Source organism: Diceros bicornis, chromosome 22 (assembly GCF_020826845.1).
Source record: "Diceros bicornis minor isolate mBicDic1 chromosome 22, mDicBic1.mat.cur, whole genome shotgun sequence".
Classification (NCBI taxonomy): Eukaryota; Metazoa; Chordata; class Mammalia; order Perissodactyla; family Rhinocerotidae; genus Diceros; species Diceros bicornis.
Genome location: NC_080761.1, coordinates 13,473,883 through 13,493,052, shown reverse-complemented (window position 1 = coordinate 13,493,052; position 19,170 = coordinate 13,473,883). Strand labels below are relative to the sequence as shown.

The 19,170-nt window shown below is 38.7% G+C and overlaps 1 long non-coding RNA gene across 1 annotated transcript in view; it reads right to left on the bottom strand.

The window, feature by feature from the left end:
• LOC131419968 (uncharacterized) overlaps positions 1 to 7,829 on the bottom strand; it is a 146,744-nt gene extending 138,915 nt beyond the window's left edge. The window contains exon 1 of the long non-coding RNA XR_009223413.1: positions 7,542 to 7,829. This is a non-coding gene — a long non-coding RNA (uncharacterized LOC131419968). The remainder of the gene's footprint in view (positions 1 to 7,541) is intronic.
• Positions 7,830 to 19,170: the final 11,341 nt, after the last annotated feature.

Here is a 19,170-nt window from a genome sequence, read left to right as displayed (position 1 = left end):
AAAACACTATCTTTGTTTTTCACGTACTTCACCTTCTCCATCTTCTTGGGAGAAGAGAAGTCTCCTCTCAGCCTCCTAATGTTAGGGTAAGCCAACATTTCATGTACCTCTTCTTGTCTCTATCAACACCCACTCCCACCAGAGATCTCATCCAACCAACTGGTTTTCAATATTTTCTATATACTAATGACTCTTAAGTTGATATCCCTAGTCTAGACCTCTCTCTGGAAATCTAGACTCATGCAGCTGACTTCTTTACTTGCCCACTTGGTTGTCTAAAACAGAACATCTGATCTTACCTCACCCAAACCTACACCCCTGCATTCTCCTACAATTTTTTTGATGGCAACTCCATCTCCGTGAATGTTTAAGCGCAAACTGTGGCATCATCTTTGACTTCTCATTTTCTTTCATATCCCATTATCTAGAACTTTAATGTGTTCAAAACATCTAGAATTTGTTCACTTCCTACTACCTGCACTGCTACCCCCCAAGTCTGAGTCACCTTCATCTCCCACTTGGATGCCTTCAAGCCTCCTTCCTGCTGTGCTGCTTCTGCCCTTCCCCCTTGATGGTCTATTCTCAGCACAACAGCCAGATGCTTCTTTTCAACCATAAATCAGGTCACTCATCAGCCCTATATAATGTATTTCCTCCCTTACTTCACTCAGCTGCTCCATAATCACACTGGCCTTCTTCCAATTTGCCCTGGGTGTTTGTCCTGACTGAAGGGTCCTTTCCCAAAGATCTGCTTGGCTAGTTTTCTCCCCCCTTTGAACTCTCAGTTCACACCTTATCTTTCCAAGGAGGCCTATCCTTATCATCCCATGATGCCACTGCCCACTAGCACTCCTGATCACCTTTACCCTAATCTGATTTTTCTTTCTTCCCCGTAGGACTTCTAACCTTCTAACTATATCATATAAATTACTTACTTATTTATATGTTTATTGTTTGCTGTCTACTTCCCCCAGCAGCATGTAAGCTCCTTGGGGCGTATTGTCTGTTTTGTTCATTCTTCACAGTTCTCATATGGCTACAAATTGCCTGGGACGTAGAAGGTGTTCAATAAACATTTGTTTACATTCATTTTAATATTGAACAAACGAAATAAATAAACAGATGCAATATGCATTTTCTGTTCCCTTTACTTACTTTGTCTCCCTCGCATCATAGACACATTTTCCAAGTGGGGCTTGCCTGGGGGGCTGGCCCAGATGGGGGTCAACCCGTGAAACAGCCTTTCCGGATTCAGGCAGACCAGTCTCCCCTCCACTCCAAAAGGAACAATGGGGCCCTGAGATCCTGTATTCTGGGCGTTGCTCCAGGAGGCTGGTGCCGCCTGAACGTGCTTCTCAGGGTGCTTGCTGAGGGATGAGGGACCAGAACAATTCCTATCCACTAGAGGGGGCTGGGAGAAAGCCTGAGGAGTTTGGGGGTTGGCGAGTGTCCCCCAGGGTGAAGCTAGAGGTTCTGGAGGGGGGTCTGCCTGTGAACTTGGCCTAGGGGGCATCGAGAGGAGCAGGTGGCATTGTCCCAGGAAGTCAGCTTCTTTGTTGAAGGGCCCCACCCCAGACCACACTAGTCCTTTCTCTGAGCCTGTTTCCTCACCTTTAACTGGGGTTAAAGCCATCTCCACCCCATCCATGCTCACAGCAGCCAGAGGGTCTTTCAGGCACAGAAGTCACCCCCTCCTTCCCCCACCCCCTACGGCTCCTCATTAGCACCCAGCACTCAGAGCACACCCCGGCCTATGGGAGTCAGGTGCTGCCCCGCCCTGCAGCCCCCAAGCGAGATCCCCCTGCCTGCCCAGCTGTGTCTCTGCTGGGGCCACTATGGGACGCTGTGGCTAGAAGAACCAGGCCCTTCCCGAAAGCTGCCGGGCAGGCGTGAGCCTAAAAGGGTACTAGACAAAAGCCTAAAAGGCCTTTGGAGACTGGCCCTGGAGCGAGCAGGGGCACAACAAGCCCAGCAACACGCATGAGAGTGGGGGGGTGGCTCACCTAAAAAAGAAAAAGAAAACCTCACAATCCTTACATGGGAAAGGTTGCTTCTTCCTTGATGGACCCTTCCATGAAATATTTATTTTTATACTCCAGGTGTGGGGGCACTAGTCTATGTGCCCTATAACAACCATGGGTCCTTCTGGACAGGACGCCAACCATCCGGTATCGTAGCTGTTTCTGTCAAAGAACATCACATCCTGAGGGAACACAGAGCCCTTGCACGTGAGCTACTGTTCCCGGGAACACTGTGTACCAAGGACAGTCCCTCTTGGCAAGCACGTAGCCTTTGTTCCCACCAGTATAAGCAACGCCCGTCCCTGTGCACTGTGGCGGGTGCAGGTGCATACCACCGTCCAGCTGGCCGCTCCTGGACATTCAAGACCCAGTAAACCTTTACGGCTCATAGGCCGTCTCTCAATATTTTCTTTGGTCTCTCCATAACCTATCCCGCACTGTTGCTACAACTGGGCGTGCAGCCAGACACCAGCCCAGGTCATTTACATCCAAGAAGTGACTGCATCATGCCTGGACACTTTTTAAAACTTAAGAATGGGGCAGATAAGTAAAACAGATTGTCCTAAAGATACAGGTCTTTCTACACTCAAATTTACATTGAAGGGATATATCTAGTACATGGTAAGTGATCAATAAATACTTGCTGAATGAAATAAGTAACCATATTTCAGTTATTACAATACAATGGGAGAAAAATGGCCAATTTTGACCTGGAAATATGTACAGGGAAAGGAGTTGAAAATAACGAAGACACAGTAGCCTTTGAGATCAAAAAATGGCTACGATTCCCAAATAACAAGATGTCGTATGTATATATTCAATGATAACAGAGCAGGCTTGGAGAGAAAGACCCATACTTTCCCTTTGCTTTAACTTGAATGTGTGATGAGAAATCTAGACATCTTCTAGAGAAAACACTATCAGGGAATAATCAGAAATGTTAAAATCAAGAAAGTCTAAACTGTCTTCAAGAAAATAAAACTCACTTTAAGTGAGACCACATGGTAGAATACCACACACTTACACATAACGAGTGAAAACTTGCACACACACACACAACACATACTCACACAGCCTAGTGATCTTGTAATAAAAACGAGCCATCCAGTCATAAAGAATTAGTACAAGAAATTGAATATAATTAGCCTTCCTTTTGTATATCTGTATTTATTGTATTTTCATGGGAAAATTTTATAAGAAAATTCAGCACAGATGAAATACTGAAACATCTATCTGTACTGATTAAAGTTTGCCCTCTAGTGAAAGGCCCCGGCCCCTGTTTGCAGAAATTCTGTCTTTATAGGTGAACTTCATCACTGTATTCCTAGAATTCTGAATGCAATTTGCCTTGGTGTGGATTGAATTTTTGTTTCAGTGCACCGAAGTTGCTAGTTTATGAGTCTGTAATAGTCTTTCCCTAAAGTGTTTGTGTACGTGTGTGTACATAATTACCAAACTTTTTGTTTAATGAAGTAGGTCACACTGATATTTCATGATACTAGTCTCTTATCATTCACCATAGATCCATATCCATTTTCTCTGCCTCCCTCTTAGCAAAGTAAGTATTGAAATAACAAATAATCATCCCCTTTTTGATGTCATTTCTATGAGAAGAAAACTAATTTTGTTATGTCTTAATATATCAGCATTCGCAAAAATCTTGTAGGCTGACTATGGCTTTATTTTTATATAAAGCTTAAAAAGAGAAAACATTAAACAGAGTATAACATATTTGTCATTTTTACAGCCTTACTCCCAACCCTTAGATGAGAAAGGTTACTTCTTCCTTGATTGATCTTTCAAGGAAATATATTTATTTTTACCCATGACTTCACAGTCGTGTGTGACTTCACAGCACAGTGTGTTGATATGGAAGCTTCCATAATATCACATATTTAAATCCTGAGTTTCCTCACAGTGTCAATGAAGGAGAGATAAAAGACCAACAACGACAACAAAAAAGCCTCCTATTTGAAAAAAAACAATAAATAAAATAATAAGAGAAATAATTTTAAATTATAAAAGGTAAATGGATTTACCTTTGAAAAATGACACATTTTAAATATTCTCTACAAAACTTTTGCTTTAAAAACCATGTTTCATCAATTCTTCTTGACATCCAAAATAATGACAAAATATCCTTACACATTTTCATATGTATTATTTTCTAAATGGAATAATAAAAGCTGTCAGTTACCCCCTCTGCATACTAACAGAAAAGTGAAATCCTTTGTTCTGTGTGTGGCTGCATTTGCACATCATAGAACTATGAAATATTTACAAAGGGAAGGTTAAATCAATACAGCTCTAAAATTTGTACTTCAGTCTTCAGGGATTTTTATCATCTTGATTTAATGAAGTACGAGGAGTGAGAATGTTGACACATAGAAAAAAATATTTCGGTTTCCCCTTTACTGTACATACAGAAAGTACTGAAGTAGGATTTGTTGATATCTAAGCAGTAACTAATTATTACACATTTTATGCCTCAACCATCCTTTGAGAAATCGCACAGTGAAAAACAGACACAACCTATCAAAAGAGAAAAAATATGTAGTAAAGAAATAGTGTACCTTCATTTAATTTAGTTTGATGGTCAAAAATCTTTCAAAATATTTTATATTTAAAAATACTATTTAATTTTTATAGTACAAAGATTAGTCCAGATATATAAAAAATAAACTATGTAGTTATTTATAGCACATTATGCATATTACACACTTTGGATATAATGTATTTGCTTTCAAATATTGATTATTTATGCTTATGTATTTTATTAGTATATACTAGAGCTATGGATATAAATTCCCCTATAGCTTTATAAGACTACACTCAATAAACAGAACAGAAATCTCTCCTCTTCTTTGCAGAAATAGCCAATCTTACAGTTTGTTCCAATGAGAACTTTAATGAGGATGTGTAAGGATTGAGCTTTGAAAAATGTATAGTTTAAAATAAACAAATGAAATATATTTAGGATAATAATCATTATAAATTATTTGATCTGTCAAGATGAAGTCTAGGTAAAATGCAACTTGCTTCTTTTATAGAATTGATTAACTTATTTCAAGTTCACATTGTCACATATTACAGTCATGCGTCACTTAAAGACGGGGATACATCCTCAGAAATGCGTTGTTGGGTGATTTTGTCATTGTGCGAACATCATAGAATGTACTTACACAAACCTAGATGGTATAGCCTACTGCACGCCTGGGCTACATGGTACTAATCTTAGCGGTCCATGGTTGACCGAAACATCATGTGGCGCGTGACTATGTATATTTTCTATTACATTATATAAACTAGAAAACTTTTTATCAACATCAACTGAAAGCTCAGACTGTATTACAGATGTCGCCAATAGATGCATTCAAGATATTCATTTACAAGACCCAATGATTGTAAACTCCTGATGTAAAAGTGATCAAGGGAGAAAAACAAAACTTTGGTAAACCTGTGACTCTGGTTCTGACAATATCTCCTCTGCGACCTAAGGTAAGTCTCTATATCTCCCTGAACCCCAGTTACAGTCCTATACAAGATATATAAACCTGCTTCCCTGCTTACCTCACATGACTATTTTAAAGACCCAAAGATATTATAAACCTGTGCGTAGTGTGTTATGTAATTCTGAGGGGATATAAAAATCAGTTTTACCCTCATATTATGTATTGCTTAAGTTTCTATTAAAACAACTCAAAAGTCATTAACAACTATTTATTGAGCACAGATTCCCCAGCACACACCTGTTAAAAGGCTGAAGACCAGAGTCCCCCTGAGTGCGCAGCAGTGGAAAGAGGAAGTGGAAATTAAATTTGAAAATTGAAGCAAACAAATTTCATTGCGGTAAACTAAACATAATTATTTAATATCCATATTCAACTGGAAATGCTTATCTCATATTTTATTATACTTCACATGGGCCTCTTAATTAAGTAATAATGTTATTATGTGTCTTAGCCAATGTTCCCCAGAAAATAGAACATTAGACAAAGCTTTAAGTGCTAATGTGTGATTAGGGACTACAGTGCGGGGAGCAGGAGAGAGACACAAAGAGAGTGAAACAGGGATGGAGGGAGAGCTAATAAGAATATGTGTTATCAGGTGGCTGCCAATAAATGCAATTGATTGTCTGATTTCCTGAGCCCTTCCCCTTTGAAACCATACAAACTACATTTGTTGAGTGCACAGAGCAAGGGGAAAGGGAAATAATTTGCTACCAACTTCCACCAATCAAAGTTTTTGCTGCAAAAGTCATTAACTCTTGCTGACTTGCAGAACCCCGCAGTGCCCCATGTTCGGTGAACAGGGAAGCCTCAAAGCAGAGGTGAGAGCTATATAGCGTGAGGTGAGACAGTTAGACTGCATCTGTGCAAAGTTCATCAGAGCCCACAGCAGCAGCTGATCCACAGATGGGTGAAGCTGAGAGGATCAGAAATGGGGCATAAGAGATGGCTGGTACATCACAGATATAGTAGTTACTACATTCCAGTTTTATTCTCACAAACACCTTCCTAACCCTATCCTGCTGACATTCTCATCTTGCCAGTATGTCCCGAAATGACTACTGAGCTAACAAATTCATCCTATTTCAAGCCTTCCTTGCCCAGGCCACATTTCAATCAAATTAAGCACACTTTAGAACCAGGTACCACTAAAGGAAACAGGCCTGTTTATTGGACATGGCAAATAAAAGGGAAAATACTATGATAGCTCTTATCATACCATTATTCCACTAATAATTTCCAATTTCTAGTGCCAAGGTAGAAAAATCTTATGATCTTGGTGTTTCCCTCGTGTATATGATGCTATTTACTTAGCACTCTTAAACTAAGACTTGCACACTGCTGAGTGCCCACTAAGTTGTTTTGCTTGTTACATCAAAGAACTTCAAGAGGGAGGCAACTGAAATCATCATCTGAACGAGCAAGTTGTAAACCTCAGCAGCCCAAGGTTAGACTGCTGCTCAGCTACCTTAGAAGTAAATGCTCCTGAGTGAAGAGTAGCGAGGCGGAGTCAAGATGGCGGCGTAGGCAGACTCGGAACTCACCTCCTCCCGTGGACACAGCCAATTTACAACTACTCGTGGGAAAATTACCCCTGAGACAGAACTGAAAACTGGATAAGAGGAACTCCTGCAACAACGGACAATCCTAACTGGGGTAGAAGAGGCAGAGACCCCCATCCGGAGAGGAAAAATGCGGCCTTCACAAGCCGCCAGCGTCACGGCCGCCGGGAGCAGCTCACAGGTACGCAGCCTCCCTGGAGGCGCGGGGCCCTGACCCGGGGAGCGCCCCCGCTGTGGGCATTTTGTGGACCCAGCACAATCTACACCAGCGGCATAATATCTGACTTTGCCTGCTACTAAAGCATTGGGGAGTACCCCCAGAAAACCCGGTTCAAAAAGAAACTAAAACTGTCTCTTAAAGGGCCCGCGCACAAACTCACCCGTTCCAGAAAGCATCCTAAAATCACCAGAAAGTAAGGTGCACAGTGCTTTGGTGACAAGAGACTCACCTAATAGGCCCTGAGTGCATCTCGGTGAGGGGTGAGACCTCTCCAGGGACTGGGACATTGGCGGCGGCCATTGTTGGGGCCTGGTGTGAGCGTGCTGACACAGACGCCATTGGAGTTCTCCCTGAGGCCTGCTAGCCCAGGGTCTGCTCCACCCGCTAGAGCACCGATTTAATCCAGCTCAGCCAGAGCAGGCAGCCCACCCTAGAGACTGGCCCCACCCAACAACAAGCCCTCAGGCAATGTGTGGGCCTGCATAGATTGGTGACTGGATTCTCTGCAGCCTGGCAACTGAGCCAACTGAGCCAACTTGAGCGGGCAGGGTGTGCACAAGGAGTGGATGGAGAGTGTGGGGCAGTGGCGGAGCGTGTGGGGCTCCCACCGTGGTGAGACTGGGTCTGCTTGGAGAGGTCGGGGCGCTCACATGGGGCAGGACTGTGTTGACTGTGTGTGTGGACCTGTGGGCAACAGGGCTTGTCAGCTGCAGAAGACTTGTGCTTCTCAAAGACCCACATAGGAGGTTTGCCCCACCTTCCAAAGCCTGAAACAATTGGGTGCTCCTGTGCCTGAGGCCAGCCCCACCCAGCTGCAATCCTCAGAGAGCTGACAAGAGACCTAATAGGCTAGAGGCTTACAGCAATTGTAAGGCCCTGAGCCTAACAACCTGCCAAGCTGGGGGCCTACTCAGTTAAAAGAAATACTGCAACACAAATGTGGTATTAGAACTTACAGCCAACTGTGCTGGGGCTCCCCACACCTGATAAAGAGACTGAAGGGCCCACAACAACTACAAGCAGCTGAGCATTACAACAGCTGGCCAGGAGCATAACTCAGCCTCCCTGGGCACCTATAGGGAGAGCTAACAGGCCACAATAGAAGGACACACGTAGCCCACATAGGGGCCACCCCTGGAACATTGAGAACTGAGGGAAGCACACTGGAAGCCTCCTAAGGCATCACTTACATAAGGTCACCTATCCAAGAGCAGGAGACGTAGCTGACCTACCTAATACCTAGACACAAGCACAGGGAAAGAGACAAAATGAGGAGGCAAAAGAATACATTCCAAGTAAGGGAACAGGACAAAACCCCAGAAAAGGAACTAAGTGAAACAGAAATGAGCAACCTACCCGACAGAGAGTTCAAACTAAGAGTGTTAAGGATGCTCACTGATCTGGGGAGAAGAATAGATGAACTCAGTGAGAATGTCAACAAAGAAATGGAAGATATAAAAAAGAACCAATCAGAAATGACGAATACAATACTGGAAATGAAAAATTCATTAGAGGGACTCAAAAGCAGAGTAGATGATAAAGAAGAACGGATCTGTGAGCTGGAAGAAAGACTAGAAGAAATTACCCAAGGTGAACAGGTAAAAGAGAAAAGGATTAAAAAGAGTGAGGACAGTCTAAGGGACCTCTGGGACAACATCAAGCGCACTAACATCCGTGTTATAGGTGTCCCGGAAGGAGAAGAGCGAGACAAGGGGGCAGAGAATCTATTTCAAGAAATAATAGATGAAAACTTCCCTAACCTAAGGAAGGAAACAGACATCCAGGTATAGGAAGCACAGAGAGCCCCAAACAAGATGAACCCAAAGAGGCCCACACCAAGACACGTCATAATCAAAATGTCCAGAATTAAAGATAAAGAGAGAATCCTAAAAGCCGCAAGAGAATGTAAAGTTACATACAAAGGAAACCCCATAAGGCTATCAGCTGACTTCTCAGCAGAAACTTTACAGGCTAGAAGAGAATGGCACGATATATTTAAAGTGCTAAAAGGAAAAAACTTACAGCCAAGAATACTCTACACAGCAAGGTTATCATTCAAAATGGAAGGGGAGAGATCAAAATTTTCCCAGATAAGCAAAAATTAAAGGAGTTTGTCACCAAGAAACCAGTGCTACAAGAAATGTTAAAGGGACTGATTTAAGGGGAAAAGAGAAGGCCACAAATAGGAAAAATTATCTATTTCCATGATTAGAACGTAATGGATACAAATGCACAAAAAAGAGGTTAGATATGATATCAAAAACATAAAAGGAGGGAGGAGGGGAGTTAAGAGTACAGCTTTCAGACAGAGGTCAAACTAAGGTGACCATCAATTCTGTATAGAAGAAGTAAGGAACAGAGAAGGACTACTAAAACACTGAGAAAAAAAAAAAAAAGTTAAAAAATGGCAGTAAGTACATACTTATCGATAGCTACTTTAAACGTCAATGGACTAAATGCTCCAATTGAAAGGCATAGGGTGGCTGACTGGATAAAAAAACAAGACCCATATATATGCTGCATACAAGAGACACACTTCAGACCTAAAGACACTCACAAACTGAAAGTGAAGCGATGGAAAAAGATACTCCACGCAAATGGCAATGAAAAGAAAGCTGGGGTAGCAGTACTCATATCAGACAAAATAGACTTTAAAACAAAAACTGTAAAAAGAGACAAAGAAGGGCATTACATAATGATCAAGGGATCAATCCAACAAGAGGATATAACACTTGTAAATATCTATGCACCCAATGTAGGTGCACCTAAATATATAAAGCAATTATTAACAGACATAAAAACAGAAATAGACAGTAACACAATAATAGTAGGGGACTTTAACACTCCACTTACACCAACAGATAGATCATCCAAACAGAAGATCAATAAGGAAACATTGGCCTTAAACGACACACTAGAACAGATGGACCTAGTAGATATATACAGAGCATTCCATCCAAAAACCGAAGAATACACGTTCTTTTCAAATGCACATGGAACATTCTCCAGGATTGATCACATATTAGGCCACAAAACAAGTCTCCATAAATTTAAGAAGATTGAAATAATACCAAGCATCTTTTCTGACCACAACGGTATGACACTAGAAATCAACTATAGGAAGAAAATCAGAAAAGCCACAAATACATGGAGATTAAACAAAATGCTACTGAACAACGACTGGGTTAATGAAGAAATCAAAGAAGAAATCAAAAAATGCCTGGAGACAAAGGAAAATGAAAATATGACATGCCAGAATTTATGGGATACAGCAAAAGCGGTTCTAAGAGGGAAGTTTATAGCGATACAGGCCTATCTCAACAAACAAGAAAAATCTCAAATAAACAATCTAACAATGCACCTAAAGGAACTGGAAAAAGAAGAACAAACAAAGCCCAAAATCAGTAGAAGAAGGGAAATAATAAAAATCAGAGCAGAAATAAATGAAATAGAGACCAAAAAAAAACATAGAAAAAATTAATAAAACCAAGAGCTGGTTCTTTGAAAAGATCAACAAAATAGACAAACCTTTAGCTAGACTCACCAAGAAAAAAAGAGAGAAGGCACAAATAAGTAAAATCAGAAATGAAAGAGGAGAGGTTACAACAGACACCTCAGAAATACAAAAGATTATAAGAGAATACTATGAAAAGCTATATGCCAACAAATTTGACAATCTGGAAGAAATGGATAAATTCTTAGAATCATACAACCTTCCAAAACTGGATCAAGAAGAAGTAGAGAATTTGAATAGACCAATCACCATTAAGGAGATCGAAACAGTAATCAAAAACCTCCCAAAAAATAAAAGTCCAGGACCAGACGGCTTCCCTGGTGAATTCTACCAAACATTCAAAGAAGACTTAATACCTATCTTTCTCAAACTCTTCCAAAAAATTGAGGAGGGGGGGAAGCTCCCTAACTCATTCTACAAAGCTCACATTACCCTGATACCAAAACCAGACAAGGACAACACAAAAAAAAAAAGAAAATTACACGCCAATATCACTGATGAACATCGATGCGATAATCCTCAACAAAATACTAGCAAATCGCATACAACAATACGTTAAAAAGATTATACACCATGATCAAGTGGGATTTATTCCAGGTATACAGGGATGGTTTAACATTCGCAAATCAATCAACGTGATACACCACATTAATAAAATGAAGAACAAAAATCACATGATCATCTCAATAGATGCAGAGAAAGCATTTGACAAGATACAGCATCCATTTATGATAAAAACTCTGAAGAAAATGGGTATAGAAGGAAAGTACCTCAACATAATAAAGACCATATATGAGAAACCCACAGCTAATACCATCCTCAATGGTGAAAAACTGAAAGCTATCCCTCTAAGAACAGGAACCAGACAAGGATGCCCACTGTCACCACTCCTATTTAACATAGTACTGGAAGTCCTAGCCAGAGCAATCAGGCAAGAGAAAAAAATAAAAGGGATCCAAATTGGAAAGGAACAAGTGAAACTGTCACTATTTGCAGATGACATGATTTTATATATAGAAAACCCTAAAGAATCCACCAGAAAACTTTTAGAAGTAATAAACGAATATGGTAAAGTTGCAGGATACAAAATCAACATACAAAAATCAGTTGCATTTCTGTACACTAACAACGAAGTAGCAGAAAGAGAAATTAAGAATACCATCCCATTTACAATTGCAACAAAAAGAATAAAATACCTAGGAATAAACTTAACCAAAGAGGTGAAAGATCTGTACACTGAAAATTATAAAACATTGCTGAAAGAAATTGAAGAAGACACAAAGAAATGGAAAGATATTCCGTGCTCTTGGATTGGAAGAATTAACATAGTTAAGATGTCCATACTTCCTAAAGCCATCTATAGATTCAATGCAATCCCTATCAAAGTTCCAACAACATTTTTCACAGAAATAGAACAAAGAATCCTAAAATTTATATGGAACAACAAAAGACCCCGAATAGCTAAAGGAATCCTGAGAAAAAAGAACAAAGCTGGAGGTATCACACTCCCTGATTTTAAAATATACTACAAAGCTATAGTAACCAAAACAGGATGGTACTGGCACAAAAACAGACACACAGATCAATGGAATAGAATCAAAAGCCCAGAAATAAACCCACACATCTATGGACAGCTAATCTTTGACAAAGGAGCCAAGAACATACAATGGGGAAAAGAAAGTCTCTTCAACAAATGGTGTTGTGAAAACTGGATAGCCACATGCAAAAAAATGACAGTAGACCCTTACCTTACACCATACACAAAAATTAACTCCAAATGGATTAAAGACTTGAATGTAAGACCTGAAACTATGAAACTTCTAGAAGAAAACATAGGCAGTTCGCTCTTCCACATCGGTCTTAGCAACATCTTTTCAAACACCACATCTGACCAGGCAAGAGAAACAATAGAAAAAATAAACAAATGGGACTACATCAAACTAAAAAGCTTCTGCACAGCAAAGGAAACCATCAACAAAGCGAAAAGACAACCTAACAATTGGGAGAAGATATTTGCAAACCATACATCTGATAAGGGCTTAATCTCCAAAATATACAAAGAACTCATGCATCTCAACAACAAAAAAACTATCAACCCAATTAAAAAATGGGCAAAAGACCTGAACAGACATTTCTCCAAAGAAGATATACAGATGGCCAACAGACACATGAAAAGATGTTCAAAATCACTAACTATCAGGGAAATGCAAATCAAAACTACAATGAGATATCACCTCACGCCAGTCAGAATGGCTATAATTAACAAGACAGGAAACAATATGTGTTGGAGAGGATGTGGAGAAAAGGGAACTCTCATACACTGCTGGTGGGAGTGCAAACTGGTGCAGCCACTATGGAAAACAGTATGGAGAGTCCCCAAAAAATCAAGGATAGAACTACCATATGATCCAGCTATTCCACTGCTGGGTATTTATCCAAAGAACTTGAAAACACCAATTTGCAAAGGTACATGCACCCCTGTGTTCATTGCAGCGTTATTCACAATAGCCAAGACTTGGAAGCAACCTAAGTCCCCATCAAGGGACGAATGGATAAAGAAGCTGTGGTATATATACACAATGGAATACTACTCAGCCATAAGAAACAATGAAATCCAGGCATTTGTGACAACATGGATGGACATTGAGGATATAATGCAAAGTGAAATAAGTCAGAGGGAGAAGGTCAAATACCGTATGATTTCCTTCATTAAGTAGTAGACAATAACAACAATAAACAAACACATAGGGACAGAGATTGGATTTGTGGTTACCAGAGCGGTGGTGGGAGGGAGGAGGGTGAAAGAGATAATTCGGTACATGTGTGTGGTGATGGGTTGTAATTAGTATTTTGGTGGTGAACATGATGTAGTCATGCAGAAATAGAAGTACAATGACGTACACCTGAAATTTTTACAGTGTTATAAACCAATGTTACTGCAATAAACAAAAAATTAAAAAAAAAAAAGTGGTGAAGAAAAATAAATGTAAACATTTTTACCCAGTGAAAAAATAAAATCTAAAATCATTTGAAAACGCAAAAAAAAAAAAAAAAAAAAAAGAAGTAAATGCTCCTCCTTTTCCAAACCCTTGTTTGTTTGGGCAAGGAGAGTTTCTCCTTGGTCTCTCCTCTCTGGTCAATTTTATCATTTAGTGATGTTGAGGAGAGAAACAGGCTATCTTCATTAGCTAGTTCATTTATCTTACTTAAGAAGACTCAATAATTAGGAATCAACATATTTTTCTAGCCAATTTAAGCTAATTAGTTAAAAGTGATTTCTGATCCATTGTACAATTTAAATTAAAAACAAAACAAAAATTATTGTATGCATCCTGAATATAAATGACCCAGGGTTTAAAAATAGGCAGTGAATTGTGTTTTAAAAATATGTATATACATAAAAAAATAAAGATAAGCACTTGAATAGAAAGATAGAAATTCTCAACAAAGAAATAGAAGATATAAATAAGAACCAAATAGAAATTTTAGGACTAAAAGTGTAATAAACTCAAAAAAAAAACCGCTCACTAAATGAGCTGGACAGCAGAATGGAGAGGGTAGAAGAAAGTCAATAAAGTTGAAGACGAACAATAGGAATTATCCAACCTCAGCAACAGATGGTAAGGTTTCTATATGCCAAATAAAATGGAAAATACTGATTTTAAGTAGATTGTGAAAGGTTAAATATGTATTTTGTAATCTCTAAAACAACTAGGAAAAAAACTATACCGAAGTATATGGAGAAAAACACAATTGATAAATTAAAATGGAATAGTAAAAAATATTCAAATATCACAAGAGAAGGCAGGAAGGGGGACACTGAAGTATAGAAAAAGGAAGAACTAACAGAAAACAAGTATTTAAATGGTAGACCTAAATCCAAGCATGTCACTATGTAATTACACTACATACAAATGGTGTAAATGTGCCAATTAAACAAAAGACATTCTCAGAAGAGATAAAAAACATGAACCAACTATATCCTGTTTACAAGAATCTCACTTCAATTAAAGTGATATAGGTAAGAGAAAAGTAAAAGGATGGAAAAAGATATTTAATGCAGACACTAATCAAAAGAAATCTGACATGACTTTATTACTGTCAGACAAGCTAAACTTTAGGGTAAAGAATATTGACAGAGTAAAAGATGTATATTACCTAATGATAAAAGAGTCAATTCACCAAGAAGATATAACAGTTCTAACTATAATGTTTCTAACAACACAGATTCAAAAAACACAAACCAAAATTGACTGATCTGAGTGGAGAAATAGACCAATACTCAATTCTAGTTGCAGACTTCAACTCTGCTCTTTCAGTAGTAGGTAGAATAAGTAGACAGAAAATCAGCAAAGAAATAGAACTGAACAACATTATCAACCAACTCTAACTGACATCCATAGAGCATTTCATCCCAAAACAGCAGAATACATTTTTTTTCAAGTATGTATAGAATGCTAAACAAGATAGACCATATCCTGTGCCATAAAACAAAGTTTAAAAAATCTGAAATAAAATCATGCAAAGTAGGTTCCCTGGCCATAAAAGAAGTATAGTACAAATCAATAACAGAAAATTAGTAGAAAGATCTCCCAAACATTTGGAATTTAAACATGACTCCAAATAACACATGAATCAAATAGGGATTCATAGGGATTCTGAAGGGAAGTATAAAATATTTAAATTAAATAAAATGAAAATACAGCATATCAAAATTTGTAAGATACTGCTAAAAGTGTGCTTAGACGGAAATTTATAGCAGTAAATATTCATTACAAAATAAAACAAATTTCAAATCAGTAGTCTAATCTTCATGCTTAAGAAACTAGAGAAATAAGTGCAAAATAAACCTGAAGCAAGCACAAGAAATCAAATAATAAAAGTAAGAAGAGATATAGATGAAATGGAAACAAGAAGAAAATAAAGGAAAACAAAACCTGGTTTTCCGAAAAGCCTGAGAAAATGAATAATCCTCTAACAAGACTGACGAAAAAAGGGATTTAAGACAATATCAGGACTTCAGATATTAAAAGAATAATAAAGTTCTACTGTGAACAACTTTAAGTTTGGTGCCACAAACTAACAAAACTCACCCAAGATGAAATAGATGATATGAATAATTCCATAACTATGAAAGAAATTGAATTTGTACTTAAAACGTTCCCCCTTAAAATCTTCAGGCCCAGATGATTTCCCTGGAGAATTCTAGGAAACATGTGAATAAGAAATAATACTAATTCTATGCAATATCCTGAGGCGGAAAAAAAAGAAGAAGGAATACTTCTCAACTAATTGTATGAGGCTACCGTTTATCCTGATACAGAAATGAAACAAAGACAGTATGGAAGGAGAGAGAGAGAGACAGAGACAGAGGGAAAGACAGACAGAGAGAGAGAGAGAGAGAGAGAAAACTATAGACCAATATGAACGTGAACATAGATGCAAAGATCCTCAATAAAATAGCAAATCAAATCCAGCAATATACAAAAAGATGAGCACAGCAGGACCAAGTGGGGTTTCTCTTGGGTATGTAAAATTAGTTTAATATTCAAAAAACAATCAAAGTAATCCACCAGTATCTAGAAGTCTAATAGTCTAAAGAAGAAAAAACACAGGATTATATCAATGGATGCAGAGAAATGATTTGACAAAATTAAACATCTGTTTAAGTTAAAAACTCTAAGCAAACTAGGATAGAAAGAATTTGCTCGGCCTGATAAAGGGCATACACAAAACCCCTGTATAATACATGTTATTTAAAAGCAAAAGACTGAGGCCGGCCCCGTGGCTTAGCAGTTAAGTGCACGTGCTCTGCTCCTGGCGCCGGGTTCAGATCCTGGGCGCACACCAACGCACGGCCTCTCCGGCCATGCTGAGGCCGAGTCCCACATACAGCAACTAGAAGGATGTGCAAGTATGACATACAACTATCTACTGGGGCTTTGGGAAAAAAAAAAAAGGAGGAAGATTGGCAATAGATGTTAGCTCAGAGCCGGTCTTCCTCAGCAAAAAGAGGAAGATTAGCATGGATATTAGCTCAGGGCTGATCTTCCTCACAAAAAAGAAAGAAAGAAAGAAAGAATTCCCCATTAAAAAAAAAAAAATAGAATAAAGGCAAAAGACTGAATGCTTTTTACCTAAGACTAGACACAGGGCAGGGATGTCTACTCTCACCTCACCTATTCAACACTCGAATAGAAGTCCCCGCTGGTGAAATAAGGCCAAAAAAATAAGAGGAATACATATTGGAAAGAAAAAATAATACTGTCTCTATTTACAGACAACATGACTGTTTATGGAGAATATCTCAACTTCTAGAACAAATAACTGAGTAGTGAGGTCAGCACACATAGATCAACTGCACTCTATTTACTAGCAATGAACAATTGAAAACTGAATTACACTATATACATAAATACGATTATATTTATAATGATATATACGAATATTTTTAAACAGCTGCAAAAATTGACACATTTAGGTATAAACCTAACAAAACATATATAGTATCTATATGCTGAAAACTAAAAAATAGTGATAAACTCAAAGGAGACCAAAATATTTGGAGGGACATTGTGTTAATGCATTGGAAGATTCAACACAGTAAAAATATCAATGCTCCCCAAATTGATATGTTGATTTAATACAATTCCAATCAAAATCCCAGCTGGATTGTTTTTTGTAGTTTTAGACAAACTTATTCTACAAGGTATCTGCAATGGCAAAGAAACTCGAATAGACAAAACAGTTCTGGAAGAGAAGTGAGTTGGAGGACTGATACTTCTCAATTTTAAGACTTATTATAAAACTTCAATGACTAAAACATTGTGGTGTTAGTAATGGGATAGACACATAAATCAATGGAACAGAAAAGAAAGTCCAGAAATAGACCCACACAAACATGCCAATTAATTTCTGACAAAAATGCAGAAGCAATTCAATGGAGAAAGGATGGCCTTACAACAAATGGTGTTGAGACACCCATATGCAATAAAATGGATCTCAACCTAACCTTCAGGCCTTCCACAAAAATTAACTCAAGATGGGTCATAGATTTAAATGAAAAATGTTAAACTATAAAACTTTTAGGAGAAAATCTTTATTATCTAAGATTGAGCAAATACTTCTTAGATATAACACCAAAAGCATCATCCATAAAAGAAAAAAATTGATAAGCTGACCTTCATCAAAACTAAAAACCTTTAGGAGCCTGCCCCATGGCATAGTGGTTAAAGTTCAGCATGCTCCACTTTGGTGGCCCAGGTTCACAGGTTCAGATCCCGGGTACAGACCTACACCACTTGTCAGCCATGCTGTGGTGGCAACCCACATACAAAATTGAGGGAGACTGGCGCAGATGTTAGCTCAGGGCTAATCTTCCTCAAGCAAAAAAGGGGGAGGATTGGCAACAGATGTTAGCTCAGGGTGAATCTTCCTCAGCACAAAAAACAAAACCCTTTATTCCGTGAAAGATACTACTAAGGGAACGTAAAGAGAAGCTACAGACTGCAAAAAGTCAATTACAAATCCTTTGGATTCTGAACTTCAAAACTCAACAGTAAGAAAACAAACAACCCTGCTGGCCTAGTGGCATAGCACTTAAGTTCCAGTGCTCTGCTTTGGTGGCCTGGGGTTCATAGGTTTCAATCCCAGGCACAGACCAACGCACTTCTTGTCAAGCGATGCTGTGGTGGCGTCCCATATAAAGTAGAGGAAGATGGGCACAGATGTTAGCCCAGAGCCAATCTTCCTCAGCAAAAAAGAAGAGGATTGGAAACAGGTGTTAGCTCAGGGCTAATCTTCCTCATAAAAAAGGAAAACAAACAACCCGGTGAAAAATTGGGCAAAAATCTTGAACAGACACTTCACCAAAGAAGATAAACAGATGGCAAATGAGCCTATGTAAAGATGTTAAACATCATTAGCCATTAAATGCAAATTAAAACAACGATGTGCTATTACCACGCCCCTATCAGAAAGGCTAAAATAAAAACTTATGAACAATACCAAGTGCTGACAAGGAAGCAGAGCAACTGGAACTCACATACAAAGCAGTGATGGCAATGCAAAATGGCAAAGCCTCTCTTGTAAAGTTAAGTGTACACCTACCGCATGACCCAGCAATCCTGCTCCTAGTTATTTACCCTAGAGAATTTAAAACTTATGTTCACACAAAAATCTGTACATGAATGTTTATAGCATCCTTATCCATAATTGCCAAAAAATCTAGGCATAACTCGAGTGACCTTCAATGAATGAATGAATAAACAAACTGTGTTACATTTATACAATGGAAAATACTCAGCAAGACAAAAGGAACAAACTATAGATCCTCACAACAAAC